General features: G+C 36.7%; 1 protein-coding gene across 23 annotated transcripts in view; it reads left to right on the top strand.

Moving 5' to 3' along the window:
- NRXN1 (neurexin 1) overlaps window positions 1–15,939 on the top strand; it is a 1,136,768-nt gene that overhangs the window by 1,091,257 nt on the left and 29,572 nt on the right. The gene's annotated exons all lie outside the window — the stretch shown is intronic.

Here is a 15,939-nt window from a genome sequence, read left to right as displayed (position 1 = left end):
TCAATCAAACATTTTAGGAGAAGAAACAATTAATAGAAAAGCAGTCCTTTTTGTTTATACCTATTTTTTTCTTTGCACCTTTATATATGTTGGTTTCATTTTGAAATTGGTCTGGGATTCTCTTTTTGTTTCTTTGTGAAATTTACACCATTATCAGCCTGGATTGCTCATCTAAACTTTAGATCTACCCTTACAAACAATCCCAATTCACCTCAAATTCAACATGGTTCCATTGTGAATGGGTTATTTTGGGACTTTATCTAATCTTAAAACATTTTTTTCTAATTGATTTATGTAAAGAGATTGTACTGAAGAAATGTTTACTGCTACTGGTGTGATGAAGACCAACTACTTAATCTGCTGGTACTTGACTTCTCCATTCATAAAGTGAGGGCTTCACAACTCTAATACTTTTTTATGATTTTAGAGTGTGAATAAATGTGAATTCCCTTTAAGTTTTTAAAGAAAAATGGCCTTAACACATAGACTCCTTTTCATTTTGTTGAATCATCTCCTTGAATTTTGAGATAAATTTACATCTCTAATTTTATTATGAGAATTTTCATTTTGAAACTAGTGTGAGAATAATTCCAGTTTTGGCTAGCGTTAATTTGAGGGAAAGCTCCTTTTCCATTTCCATAATGAAGAATGCAGAGGCTCGTTAGCATTCTGTGGGCAAGGCTGGTAAATTTCAGAAAATTGGTGATTTGGAAATCTAGAAACTCACCATAGGAAATGCTACAGAAGAAACATCGTTTCATGTCAACATCATCTTGACAAACAAGGAAAAATTTTGCAGTGTGTATATCACAAAAGCAGGCAGAATTCTGTGAAAACAAAGGAAAGGGGCACTATACTGCCTGTTCTTGTGTTCCAAAACCTCTACCTTCACTAAGAGACCTTGGAATTATTTCAAATATATTTTTTATACAGTGGATGCCAGAAGAGCTAAATTATTCATTGTAAGTGAAAATATTTATTACCTTGTGTCTAGAAGCTCTGATTCCCTTTCTGGTGTTCCTAATAAGAACCCTGTGGTGTAAAATCATGGGCTGAATCTACTAAATAATTAGCCACATGAATACTGTACCTACCGTGTATATTTTTAGGTTTCATATCAGTAAATATTTGATAAAGTGGTGCAGTCTGGACTAAAAGTCCTTCATCCCCAAATCAGTTTTACATTCTTCTCTATGAAGTAAGGTGCCCTGTGGCTTCTAATGGAAATGGAAAGGAAAGTGGAGACATAAACAATTAACAGCCCCATCTGAGAAAATTCTCATCAGTGATAAAGATTTATGAAAAAATAAATTTGGTAAATGAAAAATAAGATCCTCAGAGGACAAGACTTTGTAAGCATTTCTTTATAAACTTAAAAAAGAAAGTGGATCTATATTGAGAACAAAAGGTTAGATGTATAGGACAAATTATTTTTATGGATGTTCACAACTTATATATAAAGCCTAATATAGCTTGCAAAATGTCTATAGTAATTTGAAATAATTAGCAGGGAAATATTCTTAGACACAGGCAAATGAAATTAGAATTTTGACGTTTATAATTTCAACACTTCTGAATATATGGAAGGTGCAGTGATTGCATTTTTCATTTTTTTCTATTTGTTACCAGCATCTAAACATAGACAGGATTTGGTGGATGTTCTGGGAAACCAGCATTTTGGAGCACCAATTGATATGTACAGTAGAGGTTTAACTTTTAGTTAAATCTTATGATAAATTTGATTTCCAGAACACTATTAGCTTGAAACATTTCAGCTTTAAAACATACTCTGGGCGCTGCAAAGCTTAAGCACTATGGCACCAGGGGGAGCGAAGAAAGGCAAGGTATTATGAGGTGTGGGAACCCACACTTCTCAGGCAACTCATTTCATTATGGCTACGTGAAGTATAGGCCTGGATTCGGTTATGGCAGTTCTAGAACATGGGACAGATTTCCCCCCCCTTAGTGTCTTTCTTGGCTAATCAACTATGATATATTTCATTCTTTTATTAGGAGTAAATCCTCTTACCACTTTAATTTTACTGTATCCAGGGGCACCTAGGTGGCTCAGTCAGTTAAGCATCCAACTTCAGCTCAGGTGGTGATCTCATAGTTCCTTAGTTCGAGCCCGGACTCTGGCTTTGTGCCGACAGCTCAGAGCCTGAATCTTGCTTTGGATTCTGTGTCTCCCTCTCTCTCTGCCCTTTCCCTGATCGTGCTCTGTCTCTCTCTCAAAAAATAAATAAACATTAAAAATCAATAAATACATTTGTTGTATCCAGTGGAATTAACTTTTGGAAAAGCAAGCATAGGTTTGGAGAGGATTTCACCAGATAACTCACCATTCTTTGCCTATTTTAGTCAACGTCACTGAGAAACTGCCTCTGTTCATCGTATCTTGTATTGTTCAGTGGAAAGTATTCAGGGACAGAAAAATTTTCTACTAGCCAATTTTCCAGTCTGTATCTTAGGTTTGGTGTTTAAGAGGAGTGAGGTCTTTGCTGCCACAGACAGCTAAAATCTAAAGACTCCACTTAATCAGCTAGTCCTGGAGCAAGGCTAGTTTGATAAATTGTCTTACTTTTACATGTACATTTTTGAATGTTTTTTTCATCTTAAAACCCTTTCTTGAATTTTGAAACCAAGACCTATCTCACATCTCACTCAGTGAGACAGAAATCCTACTTTCTTAAGTCTGAAAGACCTGTCATTGATCTCATGTGTAAAATGAACTGAGACACCCTGCCACTTTCCAAACATGGGTGGAGGAAACTTTTTCTCTCCTTTTTTCCTTCTTCTGCTTTATTTTCTTTATAATTTCCTATTTGCTTTGTCTCTCTTCTTTTAATTTACCTCTAACAGAAGGATGCTACTGACATCTATTGTTTTCTTCTGCCCCATTTGTGTACTTAAGAATCAAATTTTGAAACCAATAGATGGGTATGAAATTGCTAGGTCACTAGCCATTATTTTTAAACCTTATGGAAGTTAGGAGAATCAACTGGATTCTGTGACATTGAAAGGAAATATATTGAGCACAACCTAATTCTTAGATGGATAAGATTCTATAGATTTGAGGAATGGCAAATAAGATTACTCTTTGAAGCAGTAGTTAATTGGGCAGAAACTAGAGTCTTCACGATAGAAGTATTAGGAATTTAATTTTTTAGTGAAGCCCTCACACTTCCTTTTTAATTGTGTTGGTTTTGTTGGTGTTGTTTTTGTATTTTACTTTAATTTTCTCTTCTAAATCAAGCGTATATAATATTTGTTGATGTTGAAATTATTATTTGTTGTTATCCTAATCTTTTGGATTCAATATTCAAGGATAAATAATGGAAGGGTAGGCAAAAATGGTGTCACTAATAATAAACTGTCCCATGACAACTTCCTTACTTTAGATTATGGTGAAATAGTGAATATTCTAACCACCTTAAAGCCACTAATGGTTTTAGATAGAAACTGTCACATTTAGCTAAAAAGTAAATTGTTGAGAACCAGTACATTTCACTTCATTGATTAAAGCACCAGGCCCTGTATATTTTTGTTTCATCTGTGGCTGTCAGCAAGGCATTTCATGAAATAGAAGATTATTGTATTTATTTATGTATGTATATACTCATATAGTTTTAAAACTTTTAACTTTGAAATGATTAAAGATTCACACAGTTACAAAGAAAAATGCAGGGATATCCCTTACATCCTTTACCCAACTCTCCTTGTGTTAACATCTTCCATAACTGTAGTCCAATATCAAAACCAGACTATTGACATTACTATAGATCATAGAGCTTTTTTAGATTTTACTGATTACACATACACTTATTTGTATATGTGTGGCTGTATGCAATTTTATCATATGCATAGCTTCTTATAACCACCACCACAAAGTATTTAATTGCACCATTAGTAAAAGAACTCCCTGTGTTATACCCTTGATTAATTAGATTTTAAGGGGACCTGGGTCATCTGCCCTAACCTACTTTATTGGGATGGGGAGTGTTTTGCCTCAGGTCAAATTGGCTGGATAGTGATTGAATTCCTAGTTGGCTCAGAATGCTGTGTCCTGTCCCAGACCACTTTCAGACAATCCCACCTTTCATTCTCAATTTGTAAAGTTAGGCAATTATTTTTCTATAATTAAAAAAAAAATTGTTAAATGGTTATTCAGTTTTGAAAGACAGAGAGTGAGTGGGGGAGGGGCAGAGAAGGAGACACAGAATCTGAAGCAGGCTCCAGGTTCTGAGCTGTCAGCACAGAGCCCAATACTAGCTGGAACTCACCAACTGTGAGGTCATGACCTGAGCCGAAGTTGGGCGCTTAACTGACTGAGCCACCCAGGTGCCCCACTACAATTTTAAAGATAAGAGAATTGAAGCAAACAAAAGATTTAAGGTAGTTCAATTGTACAATTTCATCACAATTCTGGACTTTAAAAAAAATCAGATGTTCTAATCCTTTTAATGGATGCATAACAGGTTAAGGAAACATTAACCATCAGCGTGAGCATTATTGATATTTCACACAAAGCATGTATGTGATACATGTAATCCACGTTGCTTCATAGGGATTCAGCATGCTGGCTGAGAGGGAGAAGGTAGTCAGTTGTCATCTGTAAAGAATCCCAGAGATTTAGCTACAAATTATATAATCAGTACTCTCCATCAAAAGAATGGAATGTCTCCTCCCTCCCATTCACACACAAACACACCAGATAATGTAGGAATTTGTTTTCCTTTCCATTTTGCCTTTAATGCTTACATTAATTTAGTTACCTCTTATACAACTATTGAGGTGAGGTATTGGAGTTGGAAACAAGGGTATCCTCTTTGGAACAAGTTTCAATGCTACTTACTTTGGGAATGAATCTGGTTATAGAAGAGCAGAACAGAAATTATTTGGAAAGATTGGAGGATCAAAGACTTTTCTACTATATCAGCATCATAGAAATTAGAGATGCAAAAAACCCATTAGCTGATTTGCCCTATTTCCATGGAAATTGCAGTGAACATTTTTCAAAAGACCTAATCTATTTTTGTTTGAAATAAATGGGAACTCAATGTATATTCTTGTTAGAGCTTGAAACTGCTGATTGTTGTGTTTTCTGGGTTGTTTTTCTTTTTAGATCCACTTGACAGTTTGCATAGCTAATTATTACGTTCTCATTGTTTAATCTCAGCATTCCTGTAGGCTTTTTACAATGGGGGAGGGTGGAGAGCAGGACTGCAGTTTAAAGTACATCAACAAGCTGTTAAATCAAGGAGTGGTGTGGGGGGAGGGATGGAGAGAATGAGTGTGTGTGTGTGTGTGTGTGTGTGTGTGTGTGTGTGTGTGTGTGTTTTCTGGAAGATGCGTCAATGTTAAAGCAGCAAAGTGGATTTTAAATAACTACCAGGCTTTGGTAGCTATAACACTTTTGTGAAGGTTTTGTTGGTAACCAAATACAGAAAATAGTGGAGTCGCTTGTGGCCTCATTCTATGTAGGGCACTTTGTATCATGATGGGTCATTTGCAACAAAGCTTTTGCTAGGAACACTAAAGAACATGCAATCTCAGTTTGTTTGTTTGTTTGCTGGTGAATGAACTTTCAAAAAATATTGACTTAATTTGCAGAGTACAATTTTGGATGGAAGGACCCTAATAATTTGAAGACAATTTGTTACGAATTATCTCTTATACCAAATAGATAGTTTTAAAATTTTCCTTTTTTAGTATTCTGTGAGTTCCATTTATGGGGAAGAATGCTTTTGTCAAGAGTCACTGGTTTTATTGCTAATGTATCATGAAACCATTGTGGAGGATTCAGAATTTAGAAGCATCAAGTGAACCATTTAAGACCAATTGAAGTAGTGATGGTTCAAATGAGATAAAATTACTTTTTTTGTATGTCTTCTCATTGGTGGTGGTGGTGGTATTGCTTTTGGTAGGGGGTGTTTGAAATACTGACTAGAATTACAGACTTCACCTTCTTTCCTGCATTACAGGGTAGGACTCTTCTAAAAAGATGCTCCACAATTCATTAGACTGAAAGTTTGCTTTAACAGAGCATTCCTAAATAATTATCATGCTTCTTTAAGGATATGTTCATTTTAGATGAGAAAATTGAGGTAAAAACACAGTAGAAAATTTTTAGAGTTAATTCATATTGAGAGTGAACCCTGTGTTTACAACAATGGTGAAAATGTTTATTGTTGTATTTGTGTATACAGCTTCCCTTAGAGCAGCCAAACTAGTGAGAATGACCAGCTAGGAGCAGATAATGAATGACTTGGATCTCTATATTTGCATAGATGAGTAGATAAATGGATGGATGCGTGGATGGATGGATAGATAGATAGAGAAATACTATCTTGTGGTTTCTAGTTGCTATAAGCAACAGAGACAGTTATTTCCAAGCCTTTCAAGACACAATGAATGGCAAACATTGTGTGCCTAGCAATTTGAACCTCCACATAAGAACTCGTTGAATGCTTGAGAGCTAAGATGAAACTCATACACATTCTTGCAAACCATTACCATGGCAACATACTTAAAATTTCCAAGGTCTGTCTCCCTCGAGTCTGCACCTGCAGTTAGCTTATTGTGAAACAAAAAAGAAGGCTTTCCAACTTCAAAATGCTTTGGAATGGTTGGAAGTATGTTTTGAAATAAAGTGGAGTTTAAAAGTTGAAAAGCAAAATAGAACATTCAGGGGAAAAGTACATTTGCATTCTTCATGCAATATTTAGCTTTTTTTCTCCTCCTACTTCACAATATTCTAGGCGAGGGTAAATGTGGATAGTCTACCTATTGTAGTTATTAGGATATTATGGTTTTTCCCACTTTAGTGAAAAACCTGCTGCCTCCTGGCATGCTAGGTAACATATGTACATGTCCTATGTAATAATAATGAAGGCAAGAATAGCTAAGATTTACTTAGTGTTTATTATGCAACAACAGTGTTAAGCACTTCATTGATCATGATTTTCTTAATTCTTAAAAGTACACTGCTGAGATTGGTACTGCACCCTTCCCATTTTATAAATCATTCGAGTTCTAATAACTCCAGATTTAAACTCTGACTCTAATGTTTATGCACCAAATCACTGGATGCAGTGTTACAAGCTCCCATAATCAGTCCCAGCACTCCCCAATTTGTTAAGTGAAGAGCTGGTTCTAGGAGACCAGGAAAGGACGTACCACAGACAGAATCTCTCTACTCAGAATACAGAGTTAATCATGAATACAGCTAAACCCTTGCACGGCAGAACCCATTCTACCCATAAGAACAAGCAGACACAGTCCCCAATCTTTAGGTGGCTTGGTCACAGACAGTAAGGCAGCCACTTTCCTTATTCTCTTGCTCATCTCTCTCCCAGCAACCTCAGTGGAACACTTGGAAAATAGATTGAGGTATTTGGAGTCTAGTTCCAATAAGGTTCCTTGGACTTAATGAAATAAGAAAAGCCTTGTTGAGAATTATCGTGGTAAAAAATGTTACTGAGTGGGCAACTTAGAAATAAACACATACCTTCATAAGGAGCTGTGTATTTTGAGGAAACTAACAGGTCTCTGTATGTTAAGCCACAAGCCTTGGCTGAATGCTTTAAGCAGCTGGGCTTTCCTGTTTGAGAACTTCTCTGACCCTTTTTTTCCTAGAGCCAGTTTATTATTTTTCAAAATAGTTAGAGAACCTTAATTATCTGGATTTCCAGCTCAAAGCAGATCGATCAAAGGAGTGATTTTGGAAAGGGAAAAGGGTGTGGATAAAGGCTGACATGGATAGACAAAAGAGAAAACTAGTAAGAGCAGGCATTGATTAAAAACTAAAAGAGAAGCATGAGGACCTAGGGCACAGGGCATCTGCCTACACTTCAGCATCTGAGATCACCGCTGTGTTGCAGGTTCTGATGTTTCTAACAGTGATACCAAACCATCAAGAAAAGCTTATCTTCTGAACCTCCCGTTTAAAAGGTGACGCTTCTGCTATTTCCAAAGTTCTCATGATGACAACTGGCATTTTTTTGTGTGACTAGAAAGCGTATTTACTGTCCTAAATCAGCAGATATCCCAGAATTCAGAATTAAGCAAATGGGGCATAGGTTGCAGGTGAAGGAAAAGTGCACATCTAAGCAGGAGAGGTAATAGCAAGTTGGAGGAAATGTGTCAGAACTGAGTGGAACAGACTGTAAATGCAGGGCTGGAGAGAGAAGAGCCATCCAGGAGAGGACATGGTTAATCACTTAGTCATCGAAGTGTGTTACATGTGAATTTTACTTATCACAGTGCTTTTAATGGCCAAAATGATAATAATAATAATAATAATAATAATAATAAGTGAATAGTAGCTGAAGAGGAAGTCATTAAACAATCGCTTAGCCAAATAAAACACTTGAATACCTGTGGGAAGAGTTCAGTCAGATTTCACCTAAATGAAATGTGCACACAAAGACAAGATCTCTAAGGAAGTGCCTAGTCCCCAACAGAAGACAATTAGCAGAATTCTCCTGTAGCATCTGCGTGCACATTCTTCAGTCAGTCCTTGGGCTTGGCAGGGGCTGCTGAGTGCTCTCTGGTCTGATCTGACGTCGGGTGATGTAGGCAAACTTCATTCCCTGGTACTTATCAAAGGCCTTGCATAAAATTTTCAGTAAAACTTAGGGCAGAATGGCAAAAGGCAAATCATGTTTGAGAAACTTGGGAAAAGCAGCAAGTGATTTCTGCTGCTGTTTTTATCTTCTTCTTACCCAAACATGGAACTGGGAGCAGTGGAGGGAGGGGGATGCCAATTGAATAGAAGGCCAGGAGGCAGGCTCACATTTGGAATCCAACGCTGAGCCAGGTAGTGATTAGATCCCACACACCTGACCAGGCCGCATTAGTCTCCCTCTCTTTACTGTAAGGGAACTGGAACAGATATCTCAGTGAGTCTCCAAGCTCTGAAACAAAGACAATTTGATGAATTCTAGGTTACATCAAACAGCTAGGGAGAAAAGAAGAGCTTCCTGGCTTTTCAGTGTATTCAGATGTGATGTTTTTTGGGGTGTTTTAAAAAGTGCTCTCGGCCAAAGCATAAGAGACTCTTAAAAACTGAGAACAAACTGAGGGTTGATTAGGGGGGTGGGAGGGAGGGAAGGGTAGGTGATGGGCATTGAAGAAGGCATCTTTTGGGATGAGCACTGGGTGTTGTATGGAAACCAATTTGGCAATAAATTTCATATATTAAAAAAAAATAAATAAAAATAAATAAAAAGTGCTCTCATATCAAATATATAATTTGCTCTGTTTATAAAATGTTTAAACATGGAGGTGTGGATTTAAGTTGGAAATTACACCTCCTTTGTGAAGAGAATATCTGTGTCTAAAGATCTCAGGAGATCTCTGTCTTCCAAGGCTATTCTTTATATGCATATCATTGAAAGGTAGTCCAGAACAAAGTGAAGTTACTGACTCTGTGGGATAATAAGAAATATATGTTTGGTCTTTGTCCCCACTTCCTGACATAGCTCCTAAGTCCCTTGGACTTTCCTGAGAGCAAGGAGCATCTTTTGTTCTAATAAGTACATGCTTAGTAGGTTTGTAGATAGTTTTAGAATGGGACTAGTAGCCAGAAAGACCAAGCCATAGTTAGAAGCCTAGAACTTTCAATCCCCACCCCCATCCCTAACCTTCCCAGGAGGGGAGAGGAGTTCAGGATTATAATTCATCATGCCTGCATGATGGAGCCTTCATAAAAACCCCTACATGACAGAATTAGGAGAGCTTCAGAGCTGATAAAGTCATGAAGGTGCTGGAAAGGTGACCCACCTGGAGAGGGCATGGAAGCTCCATATCCCCCCACCCCCTGCCTATCTTGCCCTTTGCATCTCTTCCATTTGGCTGTTTCTGAGTTACATCTGTTTATAATAAGCCAGTAGTGAAAAAAAAAAAAGATCTCAGTAGTCCAGTGGAGGAACAACCCTTCCCCCATGTTGTAGGGAGAGGAAAGTGAGAATGTATACAGAGCCAGCTATGTCTATATAATAAATATTGTCAAAATACCTTCTAAGTGCCAGCCACTGTGCTAGACAGGGCCTTTCTAGCCCGAGAATTTAGTGCTCTGTATAGTCCTGTGTAATAGGGGTAAATCACTTCATTTGTATTTAGGAAGAAACCTAGAGAAGTTAGGGAACTTGTCCAAAGTCTCACAGCTAATAAGTGGCAGAGCTGGGACTTCTGCCCTATCTGTATAACTCACACGTGTCCACCTCCTTCCATGTTCTGTGGACAGGGCTCAGTGGAGAGCAGCTTTCTGCTCATAGACAGCCTCCATTTGCCACATTCCTGAAGTTCTCCACGCAACTCAAAATAGAAATGTCTGGCTCTCTGTTATATTCTTCCACTGCATAACTCTTATTAATCAAAGATATTCAATAAATGATTATAAGTGGATGAATGAACTAATGAAAGAGCAAATTCATGGAAGAATCAGTCAAAAGATCTCAATTTTATGAATGAATTCTGTCCAATACATATTTCTTGGTCTAAATTTGATGGCTGGTCTCAACCAGCCCTTATATTCATCCAATTTATTTCAGGAGGAAAATAAAACTTTCATCTTGTAGTTAGGTACTAAAGAAAAACATAGAGGTATAGTTTCTTTACAATAAACAAAAGTATTTACAATGCAAGACTATTGTAGTAGAGTTCTGAGGAGATAGGCAGAATTAGGGGCAGTGAAGGGGGAGACCCAGAATTATAGTCAACTATTTTTTCTCAGTTTTTTTTCTATAAAGCAAGCTATATCTTATTGCTTTCTCAAAGGACAGGACTGCTTCATAAAAACAGGCAGACCAACTTATTGCAAGATATTTTTAGCTCTTCCTTCTTTCTAACTTTCAGTCTTTCTCTCTTTTCAGTTAAAGGCAATGTCACTTCTTGCTACTTCTCTACCATAAATTTCCAGCCATGAGGTATAATGTGGAAACCAGTTATAAAGTTTCATTGTCACTTCTAGAGATGTTAGAGGCAGATAAAATCTTTGAAAAAGTGTGATTTTTTGCCACAATTCTCATCTCCCACTCTTAGGAGTCATACTCCTGGAAAATAATCTATACTTGTTCACTCTTATTTAGAGACTTAATTAACTGTTATAAATGAGAAATTGTGACAAACATAGACCTCAGTGTAGTGAGCTTAGAGAAGATGACCATCAGGAGTAAGGTTATTTGACATGATTCTACCAATTCAAGTGTCATGAGTAACATTTCTTCTGTTTTTAAAATCAAGATGAATCATGCACTCTGAACTTTATTTCCACAATCATACTTATTTTCATAAAAGGTTTAGAGTGTGATGACTTTTCCCACCTTTACTGAAGTATAATTGACACATAAAAATTGTATACATTTAAGTACATGACAATGGCTTGATATATGTATACATTGTGACATAATTCACCGCAATCAGTGGTGATGACATTTTAAATCAACTCTACTGAACTCTTGTGATAGATATCTTGGGGATGTTAAGCATGGAAAAAAAACTCTATCCCACAGAAGTACATGAGATAAGATAAAGCATACATCTAAACAGTTCCCAAACTTGTAGATTTCAACGTAATTTTGAAAGGCAAATACCTCCACTGTTTTGATGTACTGAGAAAATATTTCGGTGTTAACTAGTGTATTGTTTATTATTATTATTACTATTTTAAAAGAGAGAATTAGTACACACTCAAGTTGGGGAGAGGAAGGGAGAGAGGAAGAGAGAAAATCCCAAGCAGGCTCTGTGCTGTCAGCCAGAGCCCAATGCCAGTTTCTATCCCATGAAACATGAAATCATGACCTGAGCCAAAATCAAGAGTCAGACACTTAATTGACTGAGCCACTCAGGTGCCCCTAAGCTAATTAGTATATTGTTAATCCATAGAGAAGACACAACCATAAGCAGTGTCATGTTGTAACTATAGATACAATCATTATAATAGGGAGCATTATGTGGCAGGGGTCAAAACTAAAGTACATCTCTTCCTCTCAGCTTCTTTTCCCTTCCTTCTCCTTCTCTCTCTCTCTCTCTCTCTCTCTCTCTGTCTTTCTTTCCCTCCCTCCCTCCCTCCCTCCCTCCTTTGATTAATAGTGTTTGCTAAGTGATCTGTATTTCCCACTCACCTGTTCATTTAGATGCTCTGGTTATAATAGGGCATGCATTAGAAATAAACTGTGGATGCAGAGATAAAGGAAATGAAGTTGTCACCTAGGTCCCAGGAAAGTGAGCAAGGAGGAGAACTTGAGAGGACTCCAGTGTCCTTGCATCTGTATGGTGACTCTCCAGGACATGAGGCCTGGAGAGGAGGGAATGACAGTGCCAGGTATGGATTGGTACTACCTACCTTGTACATTACCAGTGAAATTGACACATACACCCTAAATAAACAATGCTGAAATGAATCCTATTCTGGTATAAAGGGAATCAGCCCAAGCATAACAGCATTTATGAGAGGGGCTAGTTGGATGAGAGAAACAGATCCCATTTACCTGAGGGTACACTCAGAGGATTTCGGGACACCAAAATGAAAGTTATTCAGTTAAGTGGAGAGCCGGCTGCCCTTTTTGAACTCTCCCCAGAACTATTCTTTATAGTGTAAAATGAAGAGAAAAAATAATTCCTTATTAGTTGTAATAATAGCATAGAAATACCACATTGTGGGAACTTGGATATTTCCAGAGTGCTTTCACGCATGTCAAATTTGATCCCTACAACATCCCTGTGAAATAAAGAAGTTATTATCATTCACATATAAAAATGATTGTATATAAATATATAGTACATATATGTTTACATGTATAGTATATACTTACATGTATAGCATACATTTTCTTAAGTACTGTTGAGAACACAGAAACTAGTTTCCTTATATGTGTGTGTGTTTTCTTCATGACAATTTTAGTGCTTACTTATCTCAAATCCAATAATTTCCTTTGCCACCTTTTAATTTATCTTAAATGTATTTCATTGTGTATCTTTATAGACTATATCACATCCTTTAGAGAACAAAATGGTTTTGGATGGATGGATGGGTGGTGAATGGATAGATGAAAGTCATCTGGGGTAGGATAAGACAAAATCACAACCTATTGTGGTCAGTATAGTCTCATAGTTTTGCCATTAATTAGCGCTATCATTGTGGTCAAACAAAAACTATTAATTTCGTAGCTTCTGTTTCTTGATATATAAAGTGACAAGTTTAGACTAAGGATCACTAAGGTCTGGCCCATCACAAGAAGCTGTGTGACTGCTTGACTAAAACATGGTTCATTCTATCCCCGAACATGTTAGACGCCAACAATGAAAGCTTGAAGTTTGGAAACATGTGAGTTAACACTATCCATCATTGGCATTTTACAATTATAAAAAATCTGTTTGGGCATCATTAGCAGTAAGTATTTTCAGTTCAACATGTGTGACGAATTAGTTCATTCAGTCACAATGGTTGGAGTAGAGATCCATATAGACTTACCTAGAAACCTAGATTTGCACTGTAAACATCTGTCAGTATTCATTTAATTTGGAAACGGCCAAACTCAGTGCAGAATTTTGGACTCATGTCCAAAAGCAAATCAAATATAGAGGGAACACAGTTGGTCACATGCATATTCTGACTTCTTTTTTAGCATTTCCACTGCACTACCAGCCGCCTTTGGAGGTCTTATACCCCCAAATTCTAATTAATGCAAATCCAGGAGAATAGGTTATTACAATACCTATCTGAAAATTTAAACTGCACTTTAACTTTTTATTTTGGCCAGCTCTCCTACATTACTTTGGCTAAAAATGTAAATGCAATATGAGCAATAAAGGTCATTAGTAGCTTAAAGAAATAGTACAAGAGATATACTATCTTTTTGAAAACATAAACTTAATTTCAAGTTTTATGACACCAGGTTTCTCCTTTGCAGGTTTACTACTTTGCATAACTTTGCTAAAATATGATGTCCTTTTTTGACTAAGTGGAAATCCTCATTCTTTTCTTTCTTGCATATTTCCTTTAAATTCACTTTTTTGTGGCATTATTTCCACATTCCAATCTTCCGAGTTTTGCCTGTTCAGATGACCACTATCAAATCCATATAAAATGCATGTTAAAATGAGTAAGATATTGTGATCTCTTTACCATGGTGGGGTTTTTCTATCCAACCCACTTTTACTGTTCTGGAACCATTGCATACATTTTAAATAGTCAAGAAAATTTTGAAGAAATTGAATGGCTTTCAAGTCTGCCTTTTCCCCCAAGCAGACAGATGATTTATGGTCACTTTTTGTAATAACCTAAGGCATCAATTGGGGAAAAAAAAACATTAAAGAAATGTGAAAGCTGGCTCTTTTCAGAAATATTAAGGTTTGCCCTAAATATTCATGAATGCTAGTGTTCAAACATTCAAATTGGGTAAATCAGTGTACAAATGGGTATTTTTTTTTTGAGCATGCACTTAACTGTAGTGCTCAGAATAATAGCACCTCCACCTACATTCTGCATAAGCATGTTATTAGTGAATATTTAATGAAGTAATAGTTATGGGAGCACTGCTACATTTCAAGAAAGCTAAGCCATTTGAATTGAATTGATTGTTATTTGTATCAGTGAGTGATTTGTTCCTGTGCTTTACAGAACAGAGTAAGCGCAATAAGTTATTTACAGGTGGGAACTACAATTTATACCCTGCTAAGTAGTGACCATATTTTGTGCCCATCAGAAAACGCTATGTATACATGAGGTATACATGAAGTGTTTTCTTTTCGTTGATAACTAATTGAGCCTCACTCTTTTTTGTTATTCATGTGCTGGAGCTAAAATTCATACTTCCCATGTTAGATCTCACTTCATTGCTTTTATTTTTATTAGATTAGTTAGCCATGGAATGACATCTTTATGTGGCATCTACTACTCAGAGAAATAATTGACAAATAAGAACCAAAAGCTTGACTGAGATCATGGAAACTACCATAAAATCTATGCAGAGACTCCAAACTCATTTTGCACCTTTAATAGGATTGTTGATTTTGTTTTTAATTTTTTTTTAACATTTGTTTATTTTTGAGAGAGAGAGCGAGAGAGCACAAGCATGGGAGGGGTAGAGAGGAAAGGAAACACAGAATCTGAAACAGGTTCCAGGCTCTGAGCTATCAGCACGGGGCTCAAACCCACGAACCATGAGGTTATGACCTGAGCCAAAGTGGGACGCTTAACCAACTGAGCCACCTAGGTCCCCAATAGGATTGTTGATTACCTGAAATTGCCAGTTTGATGTATCTTTATTGGTTTGATTTGGTCAAATTGACTCACAGTTCAGAAATTGTATATATGTGTACATATATACTGGGTGTATATGTGTACAAATAACTGGGTTATTTTTCTGCAGTTTTTCTCTTGGCAAATATTGTCACTTCCCCCATCCCCTAGAAACTTCTTGTCTTATAAATTATTAGTGCAATGTATTGAACTTGGCTTGGGCAGTCTATAACACTAATCATGACTTCTGACTTTTTTTTTCTTTTTTCATGAAAATGTGGCTGGCAATAAGTCTTTTCTGGAGAAACTGCCAGATTCAGTCCTGAAATCCAGACATGAATGCTCTCTCTCCTCCAGAACAGCTTCACATAGACAAAAGTAACATTAAGATCAGGTGTCTACCAATTAGCAAAACATGTCTCATATCAGCTAGGTCCATACTCAACCCTATCTCCTGTCTCAATTCAGTTTAAATGTTGATCACAGCAGTGAACGATTTGGGTAAATAATGCTATACAAGTGAACACCATTTATTGAGATATTTTTCAGTGTTGTATTTGGATGTATAGCCCTATAAACTCTTGTTGTTTAGAAATAAAGTTTCAATCACAATTTTAGAGTAAATCATGAATTTCTTTGTGGACCTCAAATTAATAGTGGGCATAGTTTTGCATAGTGGAATTTGTTCTTTT

Source organism: Prionailurus viverrinus, chromosome A3, assembly GCF_022837055.1.
Source record: "Prionailurus viverrinus isolate Anna chromosome A3, UM_Priviv_1.0, whole genome shotgun sequence".
Classification (NCBI taxonomy): Eukaryota; Metazoa; Chordata; class Mammalia; order Carnivora; family Felidae; genus Prionailurus; species Prionailurus viverrinus.
This window is presented reverse-complemented; position numbering and strand designations above follow the sequence as displayed.